At 42.0% G+C, this 27,460-nt stretch overlaps 1 protein-coding gene and 1 pseudogene across 7 annotated transcripts in view; one reads left to right on the top strand and one right to left on the bottom strand.

The window, feature by feature from the left end:
* The window catches only part of BMPR1B (bone morphogenetic protein receptor type 1B), a 338,903-nt gene that overhangs the window by 103,367 nt on the left and 208,076 nt on the right, over nt 1-27,460 (top strand). The window lies entirely within an intron of this gene.
* LOC133364736 (5S ribosomal RNA) lies at nt 27,242-27,360 on the bottom strand (annotated as a pseudogene).

Raw genomic sequence — 27,460 nt, 5'->3', positions numbered from 1 at the left:
TGGCCAAATAGAAAAATATCTTGCCAGTCTTGAAATAGCTCCACTGGGCAACTTCTATGTACAATTCATGGTGTTTGATGTGACATGGAACCTGGGTACTTGAAGGGTTCCTTGCTCCCACTTGAACCTGCCAAAGTTTTAAGATCTCCATCAGTGGTGCTTTTTTCAGTGCCTTCACCTTCTGAAGTGAGGTGACTGGTGAATGGAGAGAGACTCTTCTGTTGTGAAAGCTTAGTTGTTGAATGTGTCTCAAGAGGTGCTGAAGTGCTGAAAGTCATCTAAATGAGACAGTCAGCATTCACTGGTATATATGTGCATAGCTGAGAAATCTATTTCCCTTGGAACTTAGTTCACATATAGTGGCCCAGAGTTGTATCCAGTATACTTTGCACAAACACTATTTTTTTTTACTTATAATCATGTTTGAGAACTTCTCATGGCCCTGGGGCTAAGTCTTTGCTAGACAGCTCCTGACATGGAGAATATTGTAACTGGAACATCAAAGAAGATCCTGCCTTAAGATCATTATTTATACAGTAATCAGTAATATTTCTGTCTACTACTTATAACAGATATGCATGAATCCTATTTAGCATATCATATTTCTATGCTATGGCAATATGTAATTTGGTCCAGGCAAGGCTGTGGTCTATACCAGTGATAGAGCCTTCAGCCTTGCTGGAAAATACAAATCTTTCTGACCTTTCCACCGTGATCCCCCCCCCCCCATAAAACCTTCCAAACAATCCCATAGTTGGCAAATATGCTCTGTACGGGAATTTTTCTGACAGGCACTTGAAGGAACCACTTCTGACCAAAGGATGCCTTGTCTGTTGCCCAAAGATCCTTGATGAGGCTTTTAGTGGCAGCTGGAAGTCTCTTTGTATTTGAAGTTCGTTCATTCGTGGCTTATAGTATAGCCTCTAAAATCTCCTACTCTGTCCCTAAACGGGAAAGAGATATTTCAAATGCCCATTCACACATTTGGTTAATTAGCTCCTTTACTCAAACGTAGACTTACTGTCTTTATGACACTACCCTGGAAATAGCAGTTTGAAGATCCTAGCAATATTACGGCTTCCATTGGCCGAGCCAGTAGAAGTCATGCTAAATTAAGCTTAATTAGAACCTGCTTGATTTGGAGCCAGCCCTATGAACTGTACTCGTGTGCTCATTACAGAGCTTGGCCTCAGAGAAATAGCATTCAATCACTGGAATTACAAAAGTAGCCACGAAGGAGGAGCCAGTGCAGAAACTAGCTATAAAATTCCTGCTTTCTATCTATTTATATTTAATATTTGTTGGGAAGTGCTTGGGATGTATTCTCATGCTGTGCTGCATTGGATTAAACAAAAAAAAAAATCCACAAATGGTATCTTTCAGTCTAGGAAGAGGGAATATTAAGAAAAATGTCCACTAGCTATAGCTAGACATTGGAAAGGGTATGAGACAGGGTTGTATTTTATCACCCTATTTGTTTAATCTGTACGCAGAACATATAATACGGAAAACGGGATTGGACCAAGATGAAGGAGGTGTGAAAATTGGAGGGAGAAACATCAATAATTTAAGATATGCAGACGATACCATACTCTTAGCAGAAACCAGTAATGATTTGAAACGAATGCTGATGAAAGTTAAAGAGGAAAGCACAAAAGCAGGACTACAGCTGAACGTCAAGAAGACTAAAGTAATGACAACAGAAGATTTATGTAACTTTACAGTTGACAATGAGGACATTGAACTTGTCAAGGATTGTCAATATACCTTGGCACAGTCATTAACCAAAATGGAGACAATAGTCAAGGAATCAGAAAAAGGCTAGGACTGGGTAGGGCACTAGAGAACTAGAAAAGGTCCTCAAATGCAAAGATGTATCACTGAACACCAAAGTCAGGATCATTCAGACCATGGTATTCCCAATCTCTATGTATGGATGTGAAAGTTGGACACTGAACAAGGCGGATAAGAGAAAAATCAACTCATTTGAAATGTGGTGCTGGAGGAGAGCTTTGCGCATACCATGGACTGTGAAAAAGACAAATAATTGGGTGTTAGAACAAATTAAACCAGAACTGTCACTAGAAGCTAAAATGATGAAACTGAGGTTATCATACTTTGGACAGATCATGAGAAGACCTGATTCACTAGAAAAGACAATAATGCTGGGAAAAACAGCAGGGAGTAGAAAAAGAGGAAGGCCAAAGAAGAGATGGATTGATTCTATAAAGGAAGCCACAGACCTGAACTTACAAGATCTGAGCAGGGTGGTTCATGACAGATGCTCTTGGAGGTTGCTGATACATAGGGTCGCCATAAGTCGTAATCGACTTGAAGGCACATAACAACAACAGCTATATGTTTCATACTGTTTTGCAATATCATAGTGGGTTAAGTTCAATGACTTATATTGGATACAGGTCACTTTAATTTATTGCAAACCTTCCCTATGCTCAAACTGAGTGACCATTCCTTCTCCTCTCTCCAGAAACTATGTCAGATTGACTTGTAGTAGACCTTAAGTACAAATTAGCTATTTTCCTGTTCTACCAAAATACATGATTTATGAAATATACTACCAGTTATTTGTTAGCAGATCTTCTTGGATCAGCAGCAGAATATGAGAGGTGGGTAATTTCAAGGGTGTGATGGTTCTAGAAATCTAGATATTCCCAGGCTATGGTCTGAAAGCACATAAGGCCAACTCCCAGCTGAAGCTAAGCAGGGTCAGGTCTGGTCAGTGCCTGGATGGGAGACTGCCTGGGAACCATATGTAAGCCGCCTTGGGTTTCAATCATGAAAAGAAAGGCAGGGTAGAAATGTAATAAATAAATAAATAAATATTCATGAGTTGAGATAAGAATTCAGAATCAGAAGAAGAGGGTTAGACATAACTTTCCAGGTGTTTTGTTGTGAAGTTTTGAGTAAACAAGATTGAAATTACAGCAAGGTTTTAAATTAGAAGATATTTTTCCGTTTGATCAACACTTCATCCTGAGCTACATGTGTGGAAATGAAAAGGCGATCCAGTCGGGTATAATGGGCTATAATATTTTGTTCAGGTGCAAAATATATGCATCCGATGTTAATTGAATTGACAATGGCCTTGTTCACACATCATGGTTAATGAGGTTTAGCTTAATTTGTGGCCCTCCAGATGTTGTTGGACTCCAACTCTATCAGTCCCAGTCAGCATAACCAGTGGCCAGGGATAATGGACCAATGGGTCATAGCTTTGCCATCCCTGGTTTACCAGAAATGTATCAATCATGCCTGCTTTGCTTCTCCCCACTACCGCACAGGAGAAACAAACCATAATTCCTGGTTTAGCATTATGTCCAAACTGAATATAATGGTTTGTTTGGATTGTTAAGCTAAGAAAAAAACTTGGCTATCACAGTTCCTGGTTTGCACATAATGCCAAGACAGAGATTGTGGTTTGTTTCTCCCACATACTAGTGGAAAGAGGAGCAAAGTGGCACAGATCAGTGTGTTTACTGTAAACGATTAACCATGACACGAAAAATGAGCCAGTGGATGTGTATGTGTTTTACATTTAAATTGTTTTGGTGCACAAGATGGCAATTTGAGAACTAGTTTGAGGACTAATAAATGATTTTTATTTATTTATTTCATGTATTTATAAGCCATTTCCTCTTCTGCTCTCAAAAATGGCATGCAAAGGGTGCTTATAGCTTAATAATAAGCACATGATGTGCATGCAAAAGGTTCCCAGATCAGTCCCTGACATCTCCAGGTAGGACTGGAAAATCCTGTTTGAAACTCTGGAGAGGTACTGCTATTCAGTGTAGACCAGCCTTCCCCAACTTGGTGTCCTCCAGTCCCAGGGACTTCAGCTCCCGTTATCCTGACTGTTGCTCATGGTGACTGGGGTTGATGGGAGTTGTAGTTGAAAACGCTGGGAGGGCACAAGTTGGGGAAGGCTAGCATAGACAGTACTTAACTAAACAGACCAATGGTATGACTTGGTATAAGACAGCTTCCTGTGTTCCTAAGGAAAATAGGAGAAAACAATAACAAAACATTGTAAGCTAAAAACTATACAAAAAGCTAGAGCCAGAGAATTAAGAAGCAACCGTTAAAAGCATTGGACTGGATCCAGACTAAGTTAGGCAGCAATCTTACACACACTTACCTACCTTTTTACCATTGGGCCAAAAAGTGGTATATAAATCATAACACAATTTATGTGAGATTAAGACCATCTTATCACAATGGGACATAATTCTGTGTGTATGAATTATAGAATTACACTGAACATTGTATTTTGTTCCCACTGAAGTCATGACTAGCTTTTCACATTGATTTAAAGAGGATCCAAGTGCAGCTCACTTAGTCTGGACATGAACCAATGTATACCAATATGCCATTGGCCCAACACATGTAGCAGGGCATACTCTAGATCTGGTTTTTGCAACTGGACATGGAGTTGGTGATCTGAATGTGGGGGTCCTTACATCAGTCCCTCTGTCATGGACAGATCACTGCTTGCTGAAGTTTAGACTTACAGCAGCTTTTCCCCTCTGCAAGGGTGGGGGACCTATTAAGTTGGTCCTCACCCAGAGACTAATGGATCCGGATGGTTTCCAAAGGGCTCTGAGGAGTTTTCCGGCTGATAGGGCTGGCGCTCCTGTCGAAACCCTGGTTGAACTGTGGAATACAGAAATGACCTGGGCGGTTGACATGATTGCTCCTGAGCGCCCTCTCCTGTGTAGAGCTAGTACGGCTCCATGGTATACCCCAGAGCTGAGAGTGATGAAACAATATCAGAGACGGCTTGAGTGCAGATGGAGATGAACTCCTGGTGAATGCAATTATTCACTGGTAAGTGCCTATGGTAAGCTGTATTTAAGGGCAGTGAGGGCAGCAAAAAGACAGTATTTTGCTGCCACTATCAAATCATGAATTTGCCACTCAGCGGAGCTCTCCAGAATTGTCCGGGGGCTATTACACTCTGGCCCCAGGGACATGGTAGAATCATCTGAGGCCTGCTGTAATGAATTTGCTAGGCACTTCCAGGATAAAATCTTTAGCTTCCACCAGGACTTAGACTCCAATGCTATAGCAGGTGAATCAAGCGAGGTATCCAGAGCACAGCCTTGTCCCAATTTCTTGGATGAGTTTCCGTTGGTACAGCTTGAGGACGTTGACAAGGTGCTTGGACAGGTTTGTGCAACCACTTCTGTGCTGGATCCTTGCCCTTCTTGGCTAATAAAAGATAGCAGGGATGGAACAGCCGGCTGGGCCAGGGAAGTGATTAATGCTTCTCTGTGAGAGGGGGTGGTCCCTGGCTGCCTGAAAGAGGCAGTAGTGAGACCACTCCTGAAGAGAACCTCCTCGGACTCAGAAAATCTTAATAACTATAGGCCTGTGGCAAATGTTCCATTCCTGGGCAAGGTCCTTGAACGAGTGGTTGCGGGCCAGAGCCAGACACTCTTGGATGAGACCGATTATCTGGATCCATTTCAGTCGGGTTTCAGGCCTGGTTTTGGCACGGAAACAGCCTTGGTCGCCCTGTATGATGACCTTTGTCGGGAGAGAGACAGGGGGAGTGTGACTCTGTTGATTCTCCTTGATCTCTCAGCGGCTTTCGATACCATCGACCATGGTATCCTTCTGGGGAGACTGGCTGAGTTGGGAGTGGGAGGTACTGCATTGCAGTGGTTCCGCTCCTACTTGGCAGGTCGCCTGCAGAAGGTGGTGCTTGGGGAACATTGTTCGGCACCCTGGACTCTCCAGTATGGGGTTCCCCAGGGGTCAGTTCTGTCCCCCATGCTGTTCAACATCTATATGAAACCGTTGGGTTCAGTCATCCGGAGTTTTGGAGTGCGTTGCCATCAGTACGCTGATGACACACAGCTCTTCTTCTCCTTTTCATCTTCTTCAGGTGAGGCTGTCAATGTGCTGAACCAGTGCCTGGCTGCAACAATGGACTGGTTGAGGGCTAATAAACTGAGGCTCAATCCAGACAATACTGAGATGCTGCTACTGGGTGGTTCTTCTGACCGGATGGTGAATGTCCAACCTGTCCTGGATGGGGTTGCACTCCCCCTGAAGGAGCAGGTTCGTAGCTTGGGGGTTCTCCTAGAACCATCTCTGTCACTTGAGGCTCAGGTAGCCTCGGTGGCACGGAGTGCCTTCTACCAACTTCGGTTGGTGGCCCAGCTGCGCCCCTATCTGGACAGGGATAGCCTGGCATCAGTTGTCCATGCTGTGGTAACCTCCAAGTTAGATTACTGCAATGCACTCTATGTGGGGCTGCCTTTGAAGACGGTTTGGAAACTGCAGCTTGTGCAAAATGCCGCGACCAGATTGTTAACAGAGACCAGACGGTCCGAACATATAAAAACGATTCTGGCCCGCTTGCATTGGCTGCCTGTATGTTTCCAAGCTCAATTCAAGGTGCTGGTTTTAACCTATAAAGCCTTACATGGCTTGGGACCACAATACCTTATGGAATGTGTCTCCCGATATGAACCAACCTGTACACTACGCTCAACATCCAAGGCCCTCCTCCGGGTGTCTACACCGAGGGAATCTGGGAGGGTGGCAACAAGGGAGAGGGCCTTCTCAGTGGTGGCCCCAAAATTATGGAATGATGTGCATGACGAGGTGTGCCTGGCACCATCACTGTTATCTTTTTGGCACCAGGTCAAGACTTTCCTTTTCTCCCAGGCATTTTAACATGTGTTTTTATACTGTTTTAAATGTTTAATTTGTATTTAAATTCTTTTTAAAATATGTGTTTTACATTTGTATATGTGCTTTTAGGTACTGTAAACCGCCTAGAGAGCTTCGGCTATGGGGCGGTATACAAAGACAATAAATAAATAGTATGGTCAGCCAGAGGGCAACACCTTGAAGAATGGCAAAGTGTCTACCCGCCACCAGCAAGTCAATTAGGTTTGTTATGATGATCTAAATTTTAATGGCACTTTATTATTTTTTATAATGAAAACTTAACAGGTTCAGCATAAGAAAGTTAAGCAAACCTGACCAGTTTCAAAACTTGTGTGTAGTAAGGTATAAACAACATTGAATCCATTTAGGAGTTCTGGAAAAAAATAAGCATTTTTTTCAACAGTTTTCTAATGATGCTTCTGATTGCTGACCTAATCCCTAGTCAACTGAGGGGGGTCAACCTATGACTAGATCTCATTAAATAATATATTTGAAATTTAAGGGTTTTTTACTTGGATTTGATAACAAGTGAATAATAATAATTAACCAATATTACATTTACAAAGGAAATCACAAAATCCAAATGCTTCTCAGGAATTTCTCTTCCTCAGGAAAGCAGGGCTTTAATAAAGAGCAAGTTTTGTTGTTATGTGCCTTCAAGTTGATTATGCTAACCCTATGAATCAGTGATCTCCAATAGCATCTATCGTGAACCACCCTGTTCAGATCTTGTAAGTTCAGGTCTGTGGCTTCCTCTATGGAATCAATCCATCTCTTCTTTGGCCTTCCTCTTTTTCTACTCCCTTCTGTTTTTCCCAGCATTATTGCATTTTCTAGTGAATTATGTCTTCTCATTATGTGTCCAAAGTATGGTAGCCTCAGTTTCATCATTTTACCTTCTAGTGATAATTCTGGTTTAATTTGTTCCAACACCCAATTATTTGTCTTTTTCACAGTCCATGGTATGCGCAAAGCTCTCCTCCAACACCACATTTCAGAAGAGTTGATTTTTCTCTTATCCACTTTTTTCACTGTCCAGCTTTCACATCCATACATAGAGATTGGGAATACCATGGTCTGAATAATCCTGACTTTAGTGTTCAGTGATACATCTTTGCATTTGAGGACCTTTTCTAGTTCTCTCATAGCTGCCCTCCCCTGTCCTAGCCTTCTTCTGATTTATGATTATTGTCTCCATTAATGACTGTGCCAAGGTACTGATAATCCTTGAGAGGTTCAATCTCCTTGTTGTCAACTTTAAAGTTACGTAAATCTTCTGTTGTCATTACTTTAGTCTTCTTGCCATTCAGCTGTAGTCCTGCTTTTGTGTTTTCCTCTTTAACTGGTGGTTCTTCTTTTTTTTTTTTTTTCAATAATTTTTATTCAGATTTTCATAAAACATACAAGACAAAATCATAAGACATTCAAAGACAAAAAACAAAATCAAAAATAGTTAAACAAAAAGAAAAAAAGAAAAAAAAAAAACAAAAATAAAAAATAAAGAGTAAAATATTGACTTCCCATTTGTCAAAGATCAAATCAGTTATAAGTCTATAATATATAACAATCCTGTCTCTTAAGTCATATTATAAAATCACTTTCCTCCAGTAGTTATCTTACTTAATCATCAAATCTCATAAACATTACTTTATTCTTTCCACAAAAAGTCAAAGAGAGGTTTCAATTCTTTAAGAAATATATCTATCAATTTTTTTTCCAGATAAGCATATCGATTAATCCATCTCATTACTAATTATGATAATCTTATTGTCATAACCATAGTCAAAATAAACATTTCAATTAATCCATCACATCAGAATCTGTTAAGTTCAGTAATTTCAGTAGCCATTGTTCTATTATCCCTATTAGTTCCATTTTCCATCTTCCATCTTCAGTAGTCTTGTTAAGTCCAGTAATTTCAGTATCCAATCTTCCATTATCAGTATTCCATAATAATCTTGCTGTCAAAGCCATAGTCATATAGTAAGAGTCTGATGGGAATTACCTCTATCCCAAATATTTTCTTGCCATCCATTCTGAATAGGTTGCTGAAATACTGCTGTAAAATCATATCTCTGTTCTTTTTTTCAAAATACACTGGGTCATCTCTTGAAAGTTTTTCCATTGTCACATGGCTGCAGTTAATTCCATAGATTTTCTCTATATTGGGCTCCATCACATCATTCCAGTCCAGAAGATTATCCATGCCATTGATAACTTTATCTCTAGAATCTTCATTAATTTCTTCAGAGATAACATTGAGTTCCAAACAATAGATTTTATTTCTAAAGTCCATAGACTCCAAGTCTTGTTCCTGTTCCACGTTTGTTCCAATCTCCGGGATCTCCTCTCTCACAGGGACCCCTGTTCCAGTCTCCAGGGTCTCCTCTCTCACAGGGACCCCTGTTCCAGTCTCCAGGGTCTCCTCTCTCACAAGAACCCCTATGTCTTTAATCTCCTGTGTCTCCAAACAATAAATTTTGTTTCTAAAGTCCATAGACTCCAAATCTTTTTCCTGTTCCACGTTTGTTCCAATCTCCGGGGTCTCCTCTCTCACAGGGACCCCTTCCAGGGTCACCTCTCTCACAGGGACCCCTATATCTTTAATCTCCTGCTTCATTTTACTCAATTCAATTTTCAGCTCCTTACAACCCTGTCGCAGGTTTTGTTTCGTTATCTCAATCTCATCCATTATTTTCTGAAACATAGTTATTTCCAGCTTCTCAGCCACTTTCTTAATTGCCATTTTAAAAGAAAAATATAGGAAAACCACTTCTTATTTCAGCAACAATTGGGTTAATACTCCAAACTTGGTGACATCACAGTATAAACAGAGCAGACAGCCTTATCTCTCCATGTTTAAGTAAACAAAATGCAGTTCCCAGGATCGAAACAATTAATGGCGGTCGTCAGAAAACAGATTCGTCAAAATAAAATAGACCAAAAAGAGAGTAGTCTCAGGCAATATAATATTCTTCAAAATAAAAATCTGGAATAGAAATCCCTCTTCAGTGTATATCTTTAGAATGCAAATCCAGGACAGCTTTTTGCAACAAAAACAGAGATAAGCTATTAATTAGTGAGTAGCAGAGAGAAGTTATGGCTCCCCAGTGAGATGTCAAAAACCGATCAATCTGGCAAATCTCTTTTAAACAGCAACAATTTAAGTCAAGTAAAAGAAAAATATAGAAAGAAGGGTGCTTGCCTGTTAGTGCGTTCTCTCTTAGAAGATAAGATGAACGTTCGCTTTTCCAGATAGAGCTTGTTGTTAAAAATCCGTCCCACCTTCGTCGGCTGGACCTCGTCCCATAAATTAATGAGATCTGGTCGTCCCAACAAAAATAGGCTTTGAGGTTAATCTCTTCGTTTCTCCCTACCCGGGAGAAGTTTAATCAGTCAAAAAAAAGAAAAAATCTGACTGATATATCTGAATAAGCTTCTTTTGAGGCAGGAGCCCGTCTCAAAAGCAGGCACAGGCTAAGTCACCCTTCCCGGAAGTGCAACTGGTGGTTCTTCTGACAGGATGGTGGATGTCCAACCTGTCCTGGATGGGGTTGCACTCCCCCTGAAGGAGCAGGTTCATAGCTTGGGGGTTCTCCTAGAGCCATCTCTGTCACTTAAGGGTCAGGTAGCCTCGGTGGCACGGAGTGCCTTCTGCCAACTTCAGTTGGTGGCCCAGCTACGCCCCTATCTGGACAGGGATAACCTGGCATCAGTCGTCCATGCTGTGGTAATCTCCAAGTTAGATTACTGCAATGCGGTCTATGTGGGGCTGCCTTTGAAGATGATTTGGAATATGCAGCTTGTGCAAAATGCAGCAGCCAGATTGGTAACAGAGACCAGACGGTTTGAACATATAAAACCGATTCTGGCCCGCTTGCATTGGCTGCCTGCATGTTTCCAAGCTCGATTCAATGTGCTGGTTTTAACCTATAAAGCCTTACATGGCTTAGGACCAAAATACCTGATGGAATGCCTCTCCCGACATGAACCCACCCGTACACTATGCTCAACATCGAAGGCCCTCCTCCGGGTGCCTACTTGGAGGGAAGCTGGAAGTCTGGTAACTAGGGAGTGGGCCTTCTCAGTGGTGGCCTCCAAATTATGGAATGAGCTATCTGACGAGGCGTGCCTGGCGCCAACACTATTATCTTTTTGATGCCAGGTCAAGACTTTCCTCTTCTCCCAGGCATTTTAGCATGTGTTTTTAAATTGTTTTTTAAAAAATTTAAATTGTGTTTTTAAATTGTTTTTTAAAAAAATTAAATTGTGTTTTTAAATTGTTTTTTGTTTTTTAAAATTTGTATATTTGTTTTTAATGTTTTTAATTGCTGTAAACCGCCCAGAGAGCTTCAGCGATGGGGCGGTATATAAATGTAATAAATAAATAAATAAAATGCTTTTATCAGCATTTGTTTCAAATCATTACTGGTTTCTGCTAGTAGTATAGTATCATCTGCATATCTTAAATTATTGCTATTTCTCCCTCCATTTTTCACACCTCCTTCATCTTGGTCCAATCTCGCTTTCCATATGATATGTTCTGCATATAGATTAAACAAGTAGGGTGATAAAATACACCCATCTCACACCCTTTCTGATTGGGAACCAATCGGTTTCTCCATATTCTATCCTTACACTAGCCTCTTGTCTAGAGTATAGGTTGCACATCAGAACAATCAGATGCTGTGGCACCCCCATTTCTTTTGAGGCATTCCATAGTTTTTCATGATCTACACAATCAAAGGCTTTGTTGTAATCTATAAAGCACAGGGTGATACCCTTCTGAAATTCCTTGGTCCGTTCCATTATCCAACGTATGTTTGCAATATGATCTCTGGTGCCTCTTCCCTTTCTAAATTCAGCTTTCACATCTGGCATTTCTCACTCCAAATATGGTAAGAGCCTTTGTTGTAGAATCTTGAGCGTAACTTTACTTGCATGGGATATTAAGGAAATAGTTTGATCGTTACTGCATTCCCTGGGATCCCCTTTCTTTGGAATTGGGATGTATCTTGAATGCTACCAGTCTGTGGGCCATGTTTTAGTTTTCCATATTTGTTGACAAATGTTTGTCAAAATTTGGACAGATTAAGTCTCAATAACTTGCAGCAACTCTATTGGTATGCCATCTGTTCCTGGTGATTTGTCTCTTTCAAGTATTTTAAGAGCAGCTTTCACCTGACGTTCTAAAATTTCTGGTTCTTCATAATACTGTTCCTCCATGAATGAATCTGTTATCCTTGCATCTCTGAGTCTGGATGCACCTTAGTCTGGTGTCTCAGCTTTGACCATTCCGCCTTGGGTGCTCCTGCTAGAAGTCTAGCCTCTTGGTCTAGACTCCTGATGGCATTGCTCTCAGCTTCTTCAGCCCTCTCAAACCTCCTCACCATGTTAAGGTGTGCATCCTAGAGGGGAATAAAGAGCAAGAAAAGACATAAAAGCAAAGCAAAAAAGAAAAAAGCAATTTTGTTAAATCAATTATTGCAATGGCTCCCTATTCCAAGATGCATGTTTTGATGTGTAAATATGTATATGTATATGTAAATATGTAGACAAAAATATTAATTGAAAATAAATCTAAATTTCTCATACTTACTATTAAAATGAGACTCTGTCAGTACAATTAGCTAATATGATTTTGCCTGTCTGGAAATGTTTAACACCTTTGAGAATGATAAGATTGGCATTACATGGCCTCAAACCAAAGGCACTTTTGTAGAATTAGTTTGCTTTTCCTTCACAGATTAACACTTAGTACCAATGGGCGGAATGTCAAGGAAAATGAACTAGAAAAAGTGTATTTTCCTCTTATTTGTTTTTCTCAGCCTCAAAACAGCTGCACCGTGTGTGGAGCAGAATGCCAGAAAAAAAACATTTTAAATTAAATAATCCATTTAAAGGCTTACAGAATTACTCTGTTTACTTTAAAAAAAACCCTAAATATAACCCACTTTTTGGTAGACACCAGGAGGATTGTTTGAGTTATAAATGTTGTGACTCCAGGGCTTTTCTGAATTTCTTTTTAGAAATGTCGTAAATAGTGACTTTCAAGGCAGGGCATATAGTTGGGAATGTGGATTTGACTGTTCTGTACTATGTTATAGGCAGACTCATGAACTGGATGGGAGGCACTGTGTCTGGAGGATTTGAAGGACAAGTCTTGCTAGTCTTTTTATACCTGGGTTCAGATACTCAAGTAAGAATATAAGAAGAGGTCTGCTGGATCAGACCAAAAGCCCAACTGGTCCAGTATCCAGTTTTTCCCACTTGTGAATTCTTGTAAAACGGATGTAAAGTGCATAAGTTGTACAGTGTGCACACACAAAATTTGTGCAAGTAAGCACTAGATCTCACAAGTTTTAGAATTCGCATGGAGTTTGGTGTGTTCAAAAGTTCCCTCATGCCATAAAAGGTAGCACATCAGGATTCCCCCTCCCCATTGTACTGGCTTGATACATGCCAAGAGATTTTAACACGGGGCAGCAAACAACCTTTGCGGCCTAGTGCCGAAATAAGACACAGACAACAGCTGTTGGGTTAAAATCCAATTAGCATAATGAACCTGCAAAGGCACCTTAAGTGCGGGAGCATCCTGATGAACCAGGCAAAGCCTGCTTGTAGCTATAGGGCAACCAAGCCCTGGTCTGAGCCAGGGGCTGCCCCTGTGCCAGACCCCAGCTCAGGCCACACCCTGAAGGTGCGTAGGGGGTCCAACCCACATCACCACCTCTTGGTGCCGTGAAACTCCAAGCGGATGAATCACATTGGCCCCAAAGGTGGCCCATATTCTGCCCTTGGGCTGCATAGCCCTATATAGCCCTGTATATCCTCCAGAGCTGCCTGTCACCCCCAAAGATGCCTAAAGGTATCACCTAGCTGCCCTTCCCCTTTTAAGCTTTTCCCTCATTTCTTTGCCCAAGTGACTGTTTAAACAACATTAAAGCCAAATGAACCAATCAACCTATTAACAAAGAAGGCACCCATGCTAATCCTTGACCATTTCTGCTAACCACAGTGTGGAGTAGGCAAAAGAAACGTGCTGGCAAGGCGAGGCCGGCTGGCCAAAAATTCCTAGTCGACTGCAGCGACCAAATTAATTCCTGTGGTGACCAAATTAATCACACTGCAGCAGAGGGAGAGTCGGGTGGGCACCGAGAAATCAAAGGGAGGGCAGGAAGCAGGTGGCATGAGTTTAAATCCCTTTGCCCCTCCCCCGCTTCCTTGCGGCATGCCATGTCAGCACGATAGCACACCCCTCCCCAAGATGGCGGCTCAGGCTTCGGCCATGGCCACAAAGCTCATCCTGTGACCCAGTAAGTCCCAGGGTAAGGAGCAGGATTATGTGCAAGGATGGGGTAGTACAATCTAGTGAAGATTTATTTATTTAACAAGATATATACACTGCTTAATAAAAAAAACCCAGCAACCTCTAAGTGGTCTGCATAAAATAATATAAAATATTCATAAGAAAATACCAATAAACAGTGTTGACACATCCTGTTTATTCCCTTGGCTCATGATGAGCATTACGAATCATGGAAAGAACACTAGACTTTCCTGCACCCATTGCTTCCCCTCATGATATTTTGAATAGGTTATGGGACAGCTCAGTCCTTTTTCCAGGGACAAGTTCTGTTTTCGTTATTAAAGAAAATAAACTTTGCCAATTCAACTGTGATTCAAAGTCCACACAATCAGGTGTTGTATTTAAGCTAAAACTAATGACAAGAAGTTTACTAAAAAGGGCTCCCTTCCTGCAGCTGTTCTTGACATCACAGCACATGCCATGCTTATTAAACGCTGGAACATAATTTTAAAGGGAGATTCAGGACAAGTGCCATCCAAGACCTACATTATGGAAACCTACAGTAATTACCCAGTTGGCCCAAGTGGCCAGAAACTGTGTATGGAATTTCCCTATTAATAGCTTTCTGTACTTCCGTGTTTATTGTGCATGACCTAGCTGTGTTACATAGACCTGAAGCTTTTGTCCAGAAAGAGAGGTTACATTTAATGAAATATGTTGTCCCTTTGTTCTATACTTGGAGGAAAACTACTTGGAATGGTGCTTAATTGGCCACACATTGTAAGCTGCTGTTTTAAAATATAGTTTTATTAGGTTGTATTGATGTGCTATGTCTAAAAACAGTGTTTCCACTGGAGACCATTCCAGAATATGGAGATAACATCCTCACTCCAGGCTTGCCTTGCCTTATTGCATGTGAAAAGGAGCTGAGAACTATCCTCTGTTGCCAATGAGCACCAAAGTTCTGAATTTGCCATCAGGATGCTCCCAAATCCCATCCTGAGCATGAATCCTTCTGTTCTAAAGATACAAATAGGGAATGAGTAGTAAATTAATGCCTACAGATGAGGGAGAAGTTTGGTTTGGTTTGTATTTTAATGCCAACCTACCAAATTCCCACTTCCTGAAACAATTCACGAACTGAAATGCAGCTATCCTCTTAAATGGCCACTTCTCCAAATTTTGTGATGCAGTGCTCCAGCTGAAAAATGTGTATAAAAATACATAGATTAGGGGAAAGTGTACATTAAAAAACATATATACTAAAATCCCGACAAATTTTCATGAGGATATATATCACAAACTGATGCAGAGATGTGACAAACTGTACTTAAGACTGGAAAAAATGAGAAACTGAAATTGAAAAATTTGTCCATCCCTATTCATGCCACATGAAAATTTGTAAAAACTATATTGCTCCTCTCAGCCTACAAACATGGGGGTTGTAAACTACACACAGCCCAGAGCATGTGGCTGTTGTGTGCATGTCTAGCTTGGCTGCCATCTTAGGAAATATATAGATATAATGTGAGATAGATGCAATGTCAAGGAATCAGAAGAAGGCTAGGACTGGTGAGGGCAGCTATGAGAGAACTAGAAAAGGCCATCAAATGCAAAGATGTATCACTGAACACCAAAGTCAGGATCATTCAGATCATGGTGTTCCCGATCTCTATGTATGGTTGTGAAAGTTGGACAGTGAAAAAAGCAGATAAGAGAAAAATCAACTCATCTGAAATGTGGTGTTGGAGGAGAGCTTTGCACATACCATGGGCTAAAAAATTAAATCAGAACTATCACTAGAAGCTAAAACGATGAAACTGAGGTTATCCTACTTTGGACACATAACGAGAAGACACGATTCACTAGAAAAGACAATAATGCTGGGAAAAACAGAAGGGAGTAGAAAAAGAGGAAAGCCAAACAAGGGATGGATTGATTCCATAAAGGAAGCCACAGACCTGAACTTACAAGATCTGAACAGGGTGGTTCACGACAGATGCTCTTGGAGATCACTGATTCACAGGATCACCATAACTAGTAATCGACTTGAAGGCACATAACAACAACAAGATATAATGTAGGATAGGCCATTTTGCTTGCTTGCGTAGCAGATGTTTATAATGCACTTCTTAAGACATTAATGTATCTTAAAGTTGCAGTGGATGTTGCGATCAGTATAATTAGTTGTTTTCTGACTTCTAAAGACTGAAACTCAAAAGTCATCCATCCATATGCATTCTTAATTCAATTAGCAAAATAAATAAAGAATATTTATGATAAGTTATTTGTATTGCATATTAGGCCAATTGATAAGAGAATGGATAAGATCATTTTGAAAAGTTCAAAGAAGGAAAGTAACCCCATTCCCTCCCTGCGTCCCTCCCTCAGTCATCTGTGCCCACCAAGGATCAGCACCTAGTTGAACGATGGGGGAGGGGGCATGGCAGGATTGCCCATAATTAGGCTGATCTCTCCCCGCAATTTAGAGCAATTCTCCTGCCCCAGAAGCCAGCACACCCTATCTGACATGGTTCAGGAGGGTCCATGATCCTATAAGTGGATTTTTTTGGTGGGTGCAGGTAGCTGCAGTAGGGAGGAAGGGGTGGGAAACTTTCCTTTAGTGAACTGCCTTTAATTACATTATCTTAATTTGAGTCATAGTTCTTGCATTCTAAGGTTAGGATCTAAAGAACAGTGAAGATATGGGTATGACACACAGCTTTTGAAACTGAAAGGAGTACAACTGGTCATCAGCTGATTTGGAAAAAAAGGCCAACATTTCGTGGGCTAATGGACGCTCCTTTGTGTTAGTCTAAGTAGTTCTTAAGATACTAGCCTAGACAAGCAAATATGTATCTTATTTTTGTACTGAATACATCACCACTTTTTTGATTTTATAAATTTAAGGTATTTCAGAAGAAGAAAAATGGTGATGGAAAGTTATAATGGGAATGCTTTTAAGCAGTCTTAATTAGTAAGTTTGGCTGTATGCCAGCTTCCATTAAATTGGGTGAAGGAAACTCTACTTTTAATTCAGAGGCATTCAAATTTTTTTTCATGCATTTAGCTATCAAATTTTAGCCTCAAAATTTTCTGTATGGTTTTTTGGATTTTAATTAGTCAAGGAATGTAAGCTAGAATTTGACCTCTGAGTGACTCTCTTGCTTGTAATACTGTGTAATCAGTTACATGAAGTCTTACAATGGCTGCAAATCTTTTCCTCAGTAGTTATTTAATTGGGAAGTGTTTTGCTCATTGAAGCGTTTGACACACGAGGTGGAAGACGTCAGCTCCGGTGGTACTGAGACTCTGGGTATCAAAGGCATTTTTGTTAATGCCCCAAGAGGGCCTCATGCTGCTGCAAATATTGTAACAGGACCAAGGCATTTATTCCTTCATGCTGGGTAGTCATGTCTGAAAAGTTCAGCCCTTCATTTAATGAAGGGACAATATGATGGACACATAACAGCTGACCTCATGCAATTGCACATTTATTTATTCGTCAAGGTACATATACCTCATCCACATTTTAAAAAGTGCACAACGTGGTTTACAAAAACCAATAAAGACAATACCACAGCCTTGTAAACAAGCTCACAAAAGTTAGTAACCTGCAGACTTCTTGCCGAACCATCTGAGAAACTGGTGTCCTATGTTTTATGCTGCCCACAGGGGAGGAGAACCACAGAGGACATGGAGATATCCATTCCTACTCCACCAGCCCACATGCTCACCTGCATAGAATTTCTTATCGCTTTTGGTAAATGAGTATCTGCCCAAGCAATAACAGTATGATTGTGTCAGTACTAACTCTTTATTTATTTATGTATTCTTTGATTTATATCCTGCCCTTCTTCCCAGCAGGAGCCCAGGACGGTAAACAAAAGCACTACAAACACTTTAAAACATCATAAAAACAGATTTTAAAATATATTAAAACAAAACATCTTTTAAAACTTTTTTTTAAAAAGCTTTAAAAATATCTTTAAAAAAAAAAAGGTTTTAAACTCTTCTGCAACTGTTCACTCAATAAAACGTGTATTTTTGCTGTTTTGCCTTTGCTGTTATCCATGTTAGAATTTTAGATGTTGGAAGACACATAGGGCTCCTGCTGAAAATGGCAGTCTTCTGTTGCGTTCACTCCCTCTGTTACATGTTAGGAACATTTTTGTTCTCTGATACAATCATTTTATTTGCTTTCCTGCATCCACATCACTGGGGGAACAACAGCACAATGGTCAGGGTATAGGTAAGTTTTGTTACATTTCTAGAGGGACAAGGGGCTGTTTTTCTGGCAGTAGCCTCCTTTTTATCATAATGCCTACTTGTGCTCAGACCCACAAGCAGATACCTGGCAAGCTTGAATTTGAGCAGAGGTGGGCATGTACCTGAAACCGCAAGCTGACTGCCAAAAAAAATCACTTTTTGACCAATATACAATCATGTGGATGAGATTGAGTGAATGTGTGTTTGTGTTTATGTTGTTTAAGTGTTTTGCTGTATTAGATTTATTTTAAGATGTGCCTGGGAGAACATGCCTTGGGCCTCGCAGGGAGATTTTCGGGGGCCCCAATTAACGTTGTGACGGGTAATGGGAGGTATGGCGTTGGGAGGAGAACGTGCCAGGTAAGGGGAACTCGTCCCAGACAAGTTCTGTCTGTGCCTTGTTCCGGTTCTCCTCCTATCCACAGGACTTTGGTTGTACTGTCAGCCAGCTCTCGGATCTCCAGGTGCTGCTTTTAAATGCTAGGTCGGTCGTTAATAAAAAACCCCTTATCCACGATTTGATTGTGGAGAAGGGTGCCGACCTTGTGTGTATTACCGAAACCTGGGTGGGTGAGCAGGGAGGAGTTGCTCTTTCCCAGCTTTGCCCACCTGGGTATTCGGTGCAGCACTGTGGTAGATCTGAGGGCCGGGGAGGCGGGGTTGCTGTGGTCTATCGGAGTTCTTTCTCTCTCACTAAGCACCCTGTCCAGATGGCGACTGGTTTGGAGTGTCTTCATCTTGTGCTGGGCCAAGGAGACAGATTGGGAATACTATTGGTGTACCGCCCACCTTGCTGCCCAATGGCTTCCCTAGCTGAGCTGACGGAGATAGTCTCGGAGGTATTGTTGAGATCCCCCAGACTTGTGGTACTGGGGGATGTCAACATTCATGCCGAGGCTGTCTTGTTCGGGGCAGCTCAGGACTTCATGGCCTCCATGACAACCATGGGGCTGTCTCAAGTTGCTACTGGCCCGACGCATGTATCAGGACATACTCTTGATTTGATCTTCGCCACTGGTCATGGAGATGGTGATCTGAGGGTGGGGTATTTTTCATCTACTCCATTGTCATGGACAGATCACCGCTTGCTGAGCTTTAGACTCACGGCAACCATTTCCCTCTGCAGAGGTGGGGGACCTATTAAGTTGGTCCGCTCCCGGAGGCTTATGGATCCTGTTGCTTTCCAGAGCGCTCTGGGAGTTTTTCCGGCTGATAGCACTGGCACTCCTGTCGAGGCCATGGTCGATCTGTGGAATGCGAAGATGACCCGGGCCATTGACATGATCGCTCCCGCACGCCCCCTTCGGTGCAGAACTCAAACAGCACCGTAGTATACCCCGGAGCTGAGAGTGATGAAGCAACAGAGAAGGAGGCTAGAGTGCAGGTGGAGGCGAACTCCTGACGGATGTAGTCATTCTTTGGTGAGTGCTTCCACTAAGTTGTATGTAAAAGCGGTTAGGGCGGCAAAAAAGTCATATTTTGCTGCCACCATTAGAACATCTCTTTGCCGCCCAGCGGAGCTTTTTAGGGTGGTACGAGGGCTTTTACATTCTGGCCCTCCTGATACTAAGGAAACATCGGAATCTCGCTCCAACGAATTTGCGGAGCACTTCCAGGATAAGATTGCTTGCATCCGTCGGGACTTAGACTCTGATGTTATGACAGATGACTCCATTGAAGTGTCCAGAGCGCGGTCTTGTCCTTCATTGTTGGATGAGTTTCAGTTGGTGCAGCTCGAGGAAGTGGACAAGGTGCTTGGAATGGTGCGGGCGACCACGTCTGCCCTTGATCCTTGCCCATCTTGGCTGGTGAAGGCCAGCAGGGCTGTAACCACCGGCTGGGCCAAAGAGGTGATAAACGCCTCCTTGAGAGAGGGAGTAGTCCCTGGTAGTCTCAAGGAGGCAGTAGTGAGACCTCTTCTAAAGAAACCTTCTTTGGACCCAGATATTTTGAACAACTATAGACCGGTGGCGAATGTCCCTTTTTTGGGCAAGGTCCTGGAGCGGGTGGTCACCGGCCAGCTCCAGGCGCTCTTGGATGAAACCGATTATCTGGATCTGTTTCAGTCCGGTTTTAGGCCTGGTTTTGGCACTGAAACAGCCTTGGTCGCCCTGTATGATGACCTTTGTCAGGAGAGGGACAGGGGGAGTGTGACCCTGTTGATTCTCCTTGATCTCTCAGTGGCGTTTGATACCATCGACCATGGTATCCTTCTGGGGAGGCTCGCGGAGTTGGGAGTTGGGGGCACTGCTTGGCAGTGGCTCCGCTCCTACTTAGCGGATCGTCGCCAGAAGGTAGTGCTTGGGGAACATTGCTCGACACCCTGGACTGTCCATTGTGGAGTCCCTCAGGGGTCGGTCTTGTCCCCCATGCTCTTTAACATCTACATGCAGCCTCTGGGTGCGGTCATCAGGAGTTTTGGAGTGCGTTGCCATCAGTACGCTGATGACACGCAACTCTTCTTCTCCTTTTCACCTTCTTCAGGTGAGGCTGTGGATGTGCTGAACCGTTGCCTGACCGCGATAATGGATTGGATGAGAGCTAATAAACTGAAACTTAATCCAGACAAGACTGAGACACTGTTGGTGAGCTCTTTACCTGCCCAGATGGTGGATGTTCATCCTGTTCTAGATGGGGTTACACTCCCCTTGAAGGAACAGGTTCGTAGCTTGGGGGTCCTTTTTGACCCTTCCTTGTCGCTTGAGGCTCAAGTGGCCTCGGTGGCAAGGAATGCGTTTTACTATCTTCGCTTAGTAGCCCAACTACGCCCCTATCTGGACAGTGACGATCTCGCCTCAGTTGTTCACGCTCTGGTAACCTCTAGACTGGACTACTGTAATGCGCTCTACGTAGGGCTGCCCTTGAAGACCGTTCGGAAACTTCAGCTAGTGCAAAATGCGGCAGCCAGGTTGTTAACGAGGACCCGCTGGTCTGCGCATATAACACCTGTCCTGGCCCGCCTGCACTGGCTGCCTATTTGTTTCCGAGCCAGATTCAAGGTGCTGGTTTTGACCTATAAAGCCTTACACGGTGTGGGACCACAATACCTTGTGGAACGCCTCTCCCGCTATGAACCTACCCGTTCACTTCGTTCAATATCCAAGGCTCTCCTCCGGGTACCAACTCATCAGGATGCCCGGAGGATTGTTATTAGATCTAGGGCCTTTTCTGTGGTGGCCCCCGAACTGTGGAACAGCCTACCTGTGGAGATACGCCTGGCGCCTTCGGTACTTTCTTTTAGGCGCCAGGTGGCTATACTCTCAGGCATTTTAATGTTCAATGTGTTTCATTTAATTTTTTTTTCCGTTTAACTTGTTGCTGATTTTATTGTAATTTTATTGTAATATTGTATTTTAATCTTGTTTTGTTCACCGCCCAGAGAGCTATTCGCTATGGGCGGTTTAAAAATGAAATAAATAAATAAATAAATATTTAAAAATAGGTATAGCACAGAAACTACATTTATAGATTTTTTTGCATTTGTTTTTCTGTGTATCCATTGCATTTTAATTATCCTTTTCAATGTGTGCATGTGTGTTTAATCAAACTGGTTAGATGTGGATGCAAACTGGATGCATGCGTTTCTTGTAATAATAAACAGAGAATATTAATTGTATATGTTCACCTCAGCCACATAGTTCCTGAGCTGAGCCTGAATTGGTCCCTTGCTCATATCAGCAGTGGAGCTGGCTTTGTTCATCTGATCTATATGTGCATTGTCAGCACAAATGTCCCTACAAATGAGTATACACCTGTAGTGCAGGTCAACTTCTCCCAAATGTCCAGTTAGAGTTGGATGTTAAAAAGTCAAGCCAGAAGCGAGAGAAATTCACTAGCAGATGCTCTACATTTATTGGAAGTATGCTTTGGGATTGGCAAATGGAAACCATCCTTGCCTGATGGGACTTTTAGACTGTTGCTAATAATTTGTATATATTGGTGGTAGCAGGTTGTAATTGGATTCAGGAAGTGGATAATAATGTGCCCAATAGTAAGTGTAAAGGGAATTCTAGGTGTATTTAAGAGGTAATTAACTGAGGCAAAACTTGGCTGGAACATTGGAATTCACACCTCTGTACCTGGGAAATGTCTTCTGTGTTGTTTTTTTAATTATTATAATGTGTTCAAGACCTTAGTTTTTAATGCCCTCTGGAAGTATTTTACAGTTTCAGCCATGGTGTTAACAGCATATTTCTACATTATTTTCAACCTTGCTACCAAAATGAGTTATGGCTTGGCAGGGAGTTGTGGCATTCCACTTCACAATGAAATGTTTAGCATACATTTTGATACAGATTGTTTCAGTATCATTGTAATGATCCTTTATTATTGTACATTATGATCTTTAGCATGGAATAATTCCATGTGCATGCATTTGAGATCAACTGGAGACAGGAGATAGTAGCCTTGCAGCATACTATCTAACATCTGATGTTGAACCAAATGCATGCATATGGAATTATTTCAATGGACCTTACTTCTAAGTATGTCTGTTTAGGATTGCAATCATTGACATGTTTACTTGAAAGCAAGTTTTCCCTGTGTTCATTAGGGCTTACTCTCAAGTATGTTTATCTTTAATCTTACTATATTTTCCTGTAATGTATTAAGTTCTGTTCTTTCAACAGAAATATGTCCATTGCAAGGCTTGATGGAACAAAGGAACCCACAGTTTGGTCTCTTGTGCAGGAGAACTGCCTATTGAGATTGTTTCCACTGTGGGTTCCAGCATTTTCCAATGTGTTGGGACAGAAAAAAGAGCAGATCACCCATGTTGAGGGATGCCTTCTGCATCTGAGAACACTTCAAAAATGTGAACAATTTTCCACCACTAAATTATCAGATGGTATCCAGACATATCTGGATTTGTTTTATTCCCAGACGTTATTTCTCCATTCCTCTTTTGTATACATCCATAATCTTATTTGCAAATAAATAATAGACATATGTTTTATGCTGGCCAGACAATTATTTAAGGTCCACCACAAAAATGCTGGGAGAAGGCAGCCATATACTACTGTACATTCAGTACTAAGTGGCTGAACGGTACTACCACTTAGGGAAAGCATATGAGCCTATTGTGAGGGTAAGATTTCTGAGTTGTGGAGGAAATAACTGAATGCTTTGCATCCTAGTTATACAGATATCTTATGGAGACAATTGCTTAGTATATTAGATATACCTATTAAGCTCACATGAGGCTATCACCTTGTGAAGTCTGGTCAGTGCCTAGATGGTTGATCACTTTGGGAACTACATTTATTATTGTTGTTGTTGTTGTTGTTGCATTTACTACTACACTACTTCTAAAAATAAAAATATATAAAATATACCAAGTAAATCCAAACAAGAAATAACACATATAATATAATAATATAAGGTGCCTTGGGTTCCATGATAGAAGACATAAATGTGAGAAAATATATAAATATGCTAGATTCCCAACCCCCTCCCCCAATTTTATTTATTTATTTATTAAATTTATTAGTCGCCCATCTGGCTGGTTGTCCAGCCACTCTGGGCGACGTACAAGATAAAAAACAATACATTAAAACGTTAAAATTTAAAACCATAACAGTAAAAACCTAACCCACCCCAAAAGCCTGCCTGAAGAGCCAGGTCTTCAAGGCCCAGCGGAAGCTCATCATAGAAGGGGCATGGCGGAGATCATTTGGGAGAGAGTTCCACAGGGTGGGGGCCACTATTGAAAAAGCCCTCTCTCTAGTCCTCACCAGTCTAGCTGTTTTAACCGGTGGGATCGAGAGAAGGTCTTCTGAGGCTGATCTTGTTGATTTCTATATATAGTTGAATCAGTAAGCATTTTTTCCACTTGTAATTCAGAATTGCAATAAGTGGTTCATATATAGGATCAGTAGGTAAAAAAAAAGTTCTTTTTGCATGAAATGCTATGGAATTTAATAGAAATTGCAACCTCAAAGATTGCAGATTCAATACTCTCTAAAGTTAAATGTCCCAGAGCTTTCTCTCATAGCAAAAAGAAAAAGTAAAAAAGGGGAGGGAAAGATAGAAAGAAGCAATCTTTGTATATGAAATCAAATGTAAAGATCAGATGTAAAAATATCCTGGTTTCCTAAATGGCATTAAACTGGAATTCCCTGTGTTAGACATGCTGGGGGTCTCTGGTTTAAAACAAACCAGCATCTCTGTGCAGAAGCCAACACATTAGGGAAGGAGAAGAAGGGAAGAATGAAGGTGGAAGGCATAAACTTGTAATTCATTCCTGGCTTCCTAAACCATGGTTTGTGAAACTAGCAAAATTCGGTTCACACCAGGCCACTGAATCTTACTTGCCTCCTGAGCATAAGGAGTGACTCTTCAGGGTGTTATGGAGAGATACAGCAATTTCTGAACCAATATGCAAACCAAAACACAGCCTTCCTTTGAAATTTACATTTCTCCAAATTTTGCAATGCAGTTCTCTAGCCAAGTAATGTGTACAAAAATGCATATACTAAAGTGGGCCTAGAAATGCATATATAAGTGAAAATAACATCATTGAATATTGTGAACACTGCTATTTCCTTTGCTTTTGCTGCCTCCTTAATGTCATAAGTGTGAAAGAACCACAGATGTATTGCAACCGAGATGATTACTGAAAATTTATTTGGGTATTCCTGAAAATCAGTGCTGTGTAAGCCTTCACCTAGCCTAGTTCCCTGTGGCAGCCCCTAAGCCGTGGAATTCCCACAGAAGTGCATTGGCACCTTCATTTGATAGTTTTTGTTGAATGCTATATGTCACATGCTATTACCCTGGCCTTTTATACCTGAGATACATTTTGCAGGATCCACCCTATTCTTTTGCTTGTCAGTTTTAATGTATTTTTTAATTGTTGTAAGCTGCTGTGGATATTATGGTGAAGGTGGGTAAGAAATCCAATAAATAATAGGAACAAATCTGTACAAGGTGTACATAAGTAGAGTAATGATAAAATTATTTATTTTATTTATTTGTTTGTTTGTTTCATTTATAAACCGCCCATAGTGAGTAGCTCTCTGGGCAGTGTACAAAAAAGTTAAAATACAAAATATCACAATAAAATCAGCCTACAAACAATGAACACAAGCAGCAACAAAAGAAAGTAGAAAATTTAAAATTATAACATTAAACGCTTAAAATGCCTGGGAGCATAGCCAGGTCTTAACCTGGCACCGGAAAGATAGAAGCGTAGGCGCCAGGCGTACTTCTTTGGGGAGGCTGTTCCACAGTTCGGGGGCCACTACAGAAAAGGCCCTAGATCTAGTAACTGTCCTCCGGGCTTCCCGATGGGTTGGTACCCGGAGGAGGGCCTTAGATGCTGAGCGAAGTGACCGGGTAGGTTCATAGCGGGAGAGGCGTTCCACAAGATATTGCGGTCCCACACCGTGTAAGGCTTTATAGGTCAAAACCAGCACCTTGAATCTGGCTTGGAAACAGATGGGTAGCCAGTGCAAATGGGCCAGAACAGGTGTTATATGCGCTGACCGGCTGGTCCTCGTCAGCAGTCTGGCTGCTGCGTTTTGCACTAGCTGGAGCTTCCGAACTGTCTTCAAGGGCAGCCCTACGTAGAGCGCATTACAGTAATCCAGCCTAGAAGTTACCAGAGCATGAACAACTGAGGCGAGGTCATCCCGGTCCAGATAGGGGCATAGCTGGGCTACCAGCCGAAGGTGGTAGAACGCGTTCCTTGCCACCGAGGCCACTTGCGCCTCAAGAGACAAGGAAGGATCGAAAAGCACCCCCAGACTACGAACCTGTTCCTTCAAGGGGAGTGTAACCCCATCTAGAACAGGGTAAACATCCACCATCTGGGCAGGGAAGGCATTCACCAACAGCGTCTCAGTCTTGTCTGGATTGAGTCTCAGTTTATTAGCTCTCATCCAGTCCATTATTGCGGTCAGGCAATGGTTCAGCACATCCACAGACTCACCTGCAGAAGATGAAAAGGAGAAATAGAGCTGCGTGTCATCAGTGTACTGATGGCAACGCACTCCAAAACTCCTGATGATGGCACCCAGAGGCTGCATGTAGATGTTGAAAAGCATGGGGGACAAAACCGACCCCTGAGGGACTCCACAATGGAGAGTCCAAGGTGTCGAGCAATGTTCCCCAAGCACTACCTTCTGGCGACGATCTGCCAAGTAGGAGCGGAACCACTGCCAAGCAGTGCCTCCAACTCCCAACTCCGCGAGTCTCCCCAGAAGGATACCATGGTCGATGGTATCAAACGCCACTGAGAGATCAAGGAGAATCAACAGAGTCACACTCCCTCTGTCCCTCTCCCGACAAAGGTCATCGTACAGGGCGACCAAGGCTGTTTCAGTGCCAAAACCAGGCCTAAAACCGGATTGAAACGGATCCAGATAATCGGTCTCATCCAAGAGCACCTGGAGCTGACCGGCAACCACCCGCTCCAGAACCTTGCCCAAAAAGGTGACATTCGCCACCGGTCTATAATTGTTCAAGTTATCTGGGTCTAAGGAAGGTTTCTTTAAAAGAGGTCTCACTACTGCCTCCTTGAGGCTACTAGGGACTACTCCCTCACTCAAGGAGGCATTTATCACTTCCTTGGCCCAGCCGGTGGTACCAGTCCTGCTAGCCTTCACTAGCCAAGATGGACAAGGATCTAGAGCAGACGTGGTCGCCTGCACCATTCCAAGCACCTTGTCCACTTCCTCAAGCTGCACCAACTGAAACTCATCCAATAATGAAAGACAAGACCGTGTTCTGGACAATGGATTCATCGGTAATAACATCAGAGTCTAGGTCCCTACGGATGCATGCGATTTTATTTTGGAAGTGCCCTGCAATGTCGTTACAACGAGCTTCGGATGTTTCAATGGTATCTTGAGGACCAGAATGTAAACAATGTATTTATAAACAATGTATCATATATTGTCTACCTTTTATGTATTTCTTTATGTGTGTGTCTATCCATAACTTGCAAAATAACGTAAGTGGTGCCTACAGCACCTGGTATTCCCAGGCCGTCTCCCATCCAAGTATTAACCAGGCCTGACCCTGCTTAGTTTCCAAGATCAGACGAGATCGGGCGTGTTCAGGGTAGTATGGCCATAGACAATCTATTTAAAGGATGTGTCGATCTGTTTAAGAAGTGATGTGTCATCTTATGTCACCACTAATGTTACAAAGTTTTTTCTCATTACAATGCAAATTAGG

This window comes from Rhineura floridana, chromosome 9 (genome assembly GCF_030035675.1).
Source record: "Rhineura floridana isolate rRhiFlo1 chromosome 9, rRhiFlo1.hap2, whole genome shotgun sequence".
Classification (NCBI taxonomy): Eukaryota; Metazoa; Chordata; class Lepidosauria; order Squamata; family Rhineuridae; genus Rhineura; species Rhineura floridana.
This window is presented reverse-complemented; position numbering and strand designations above follow the sequence as displayed.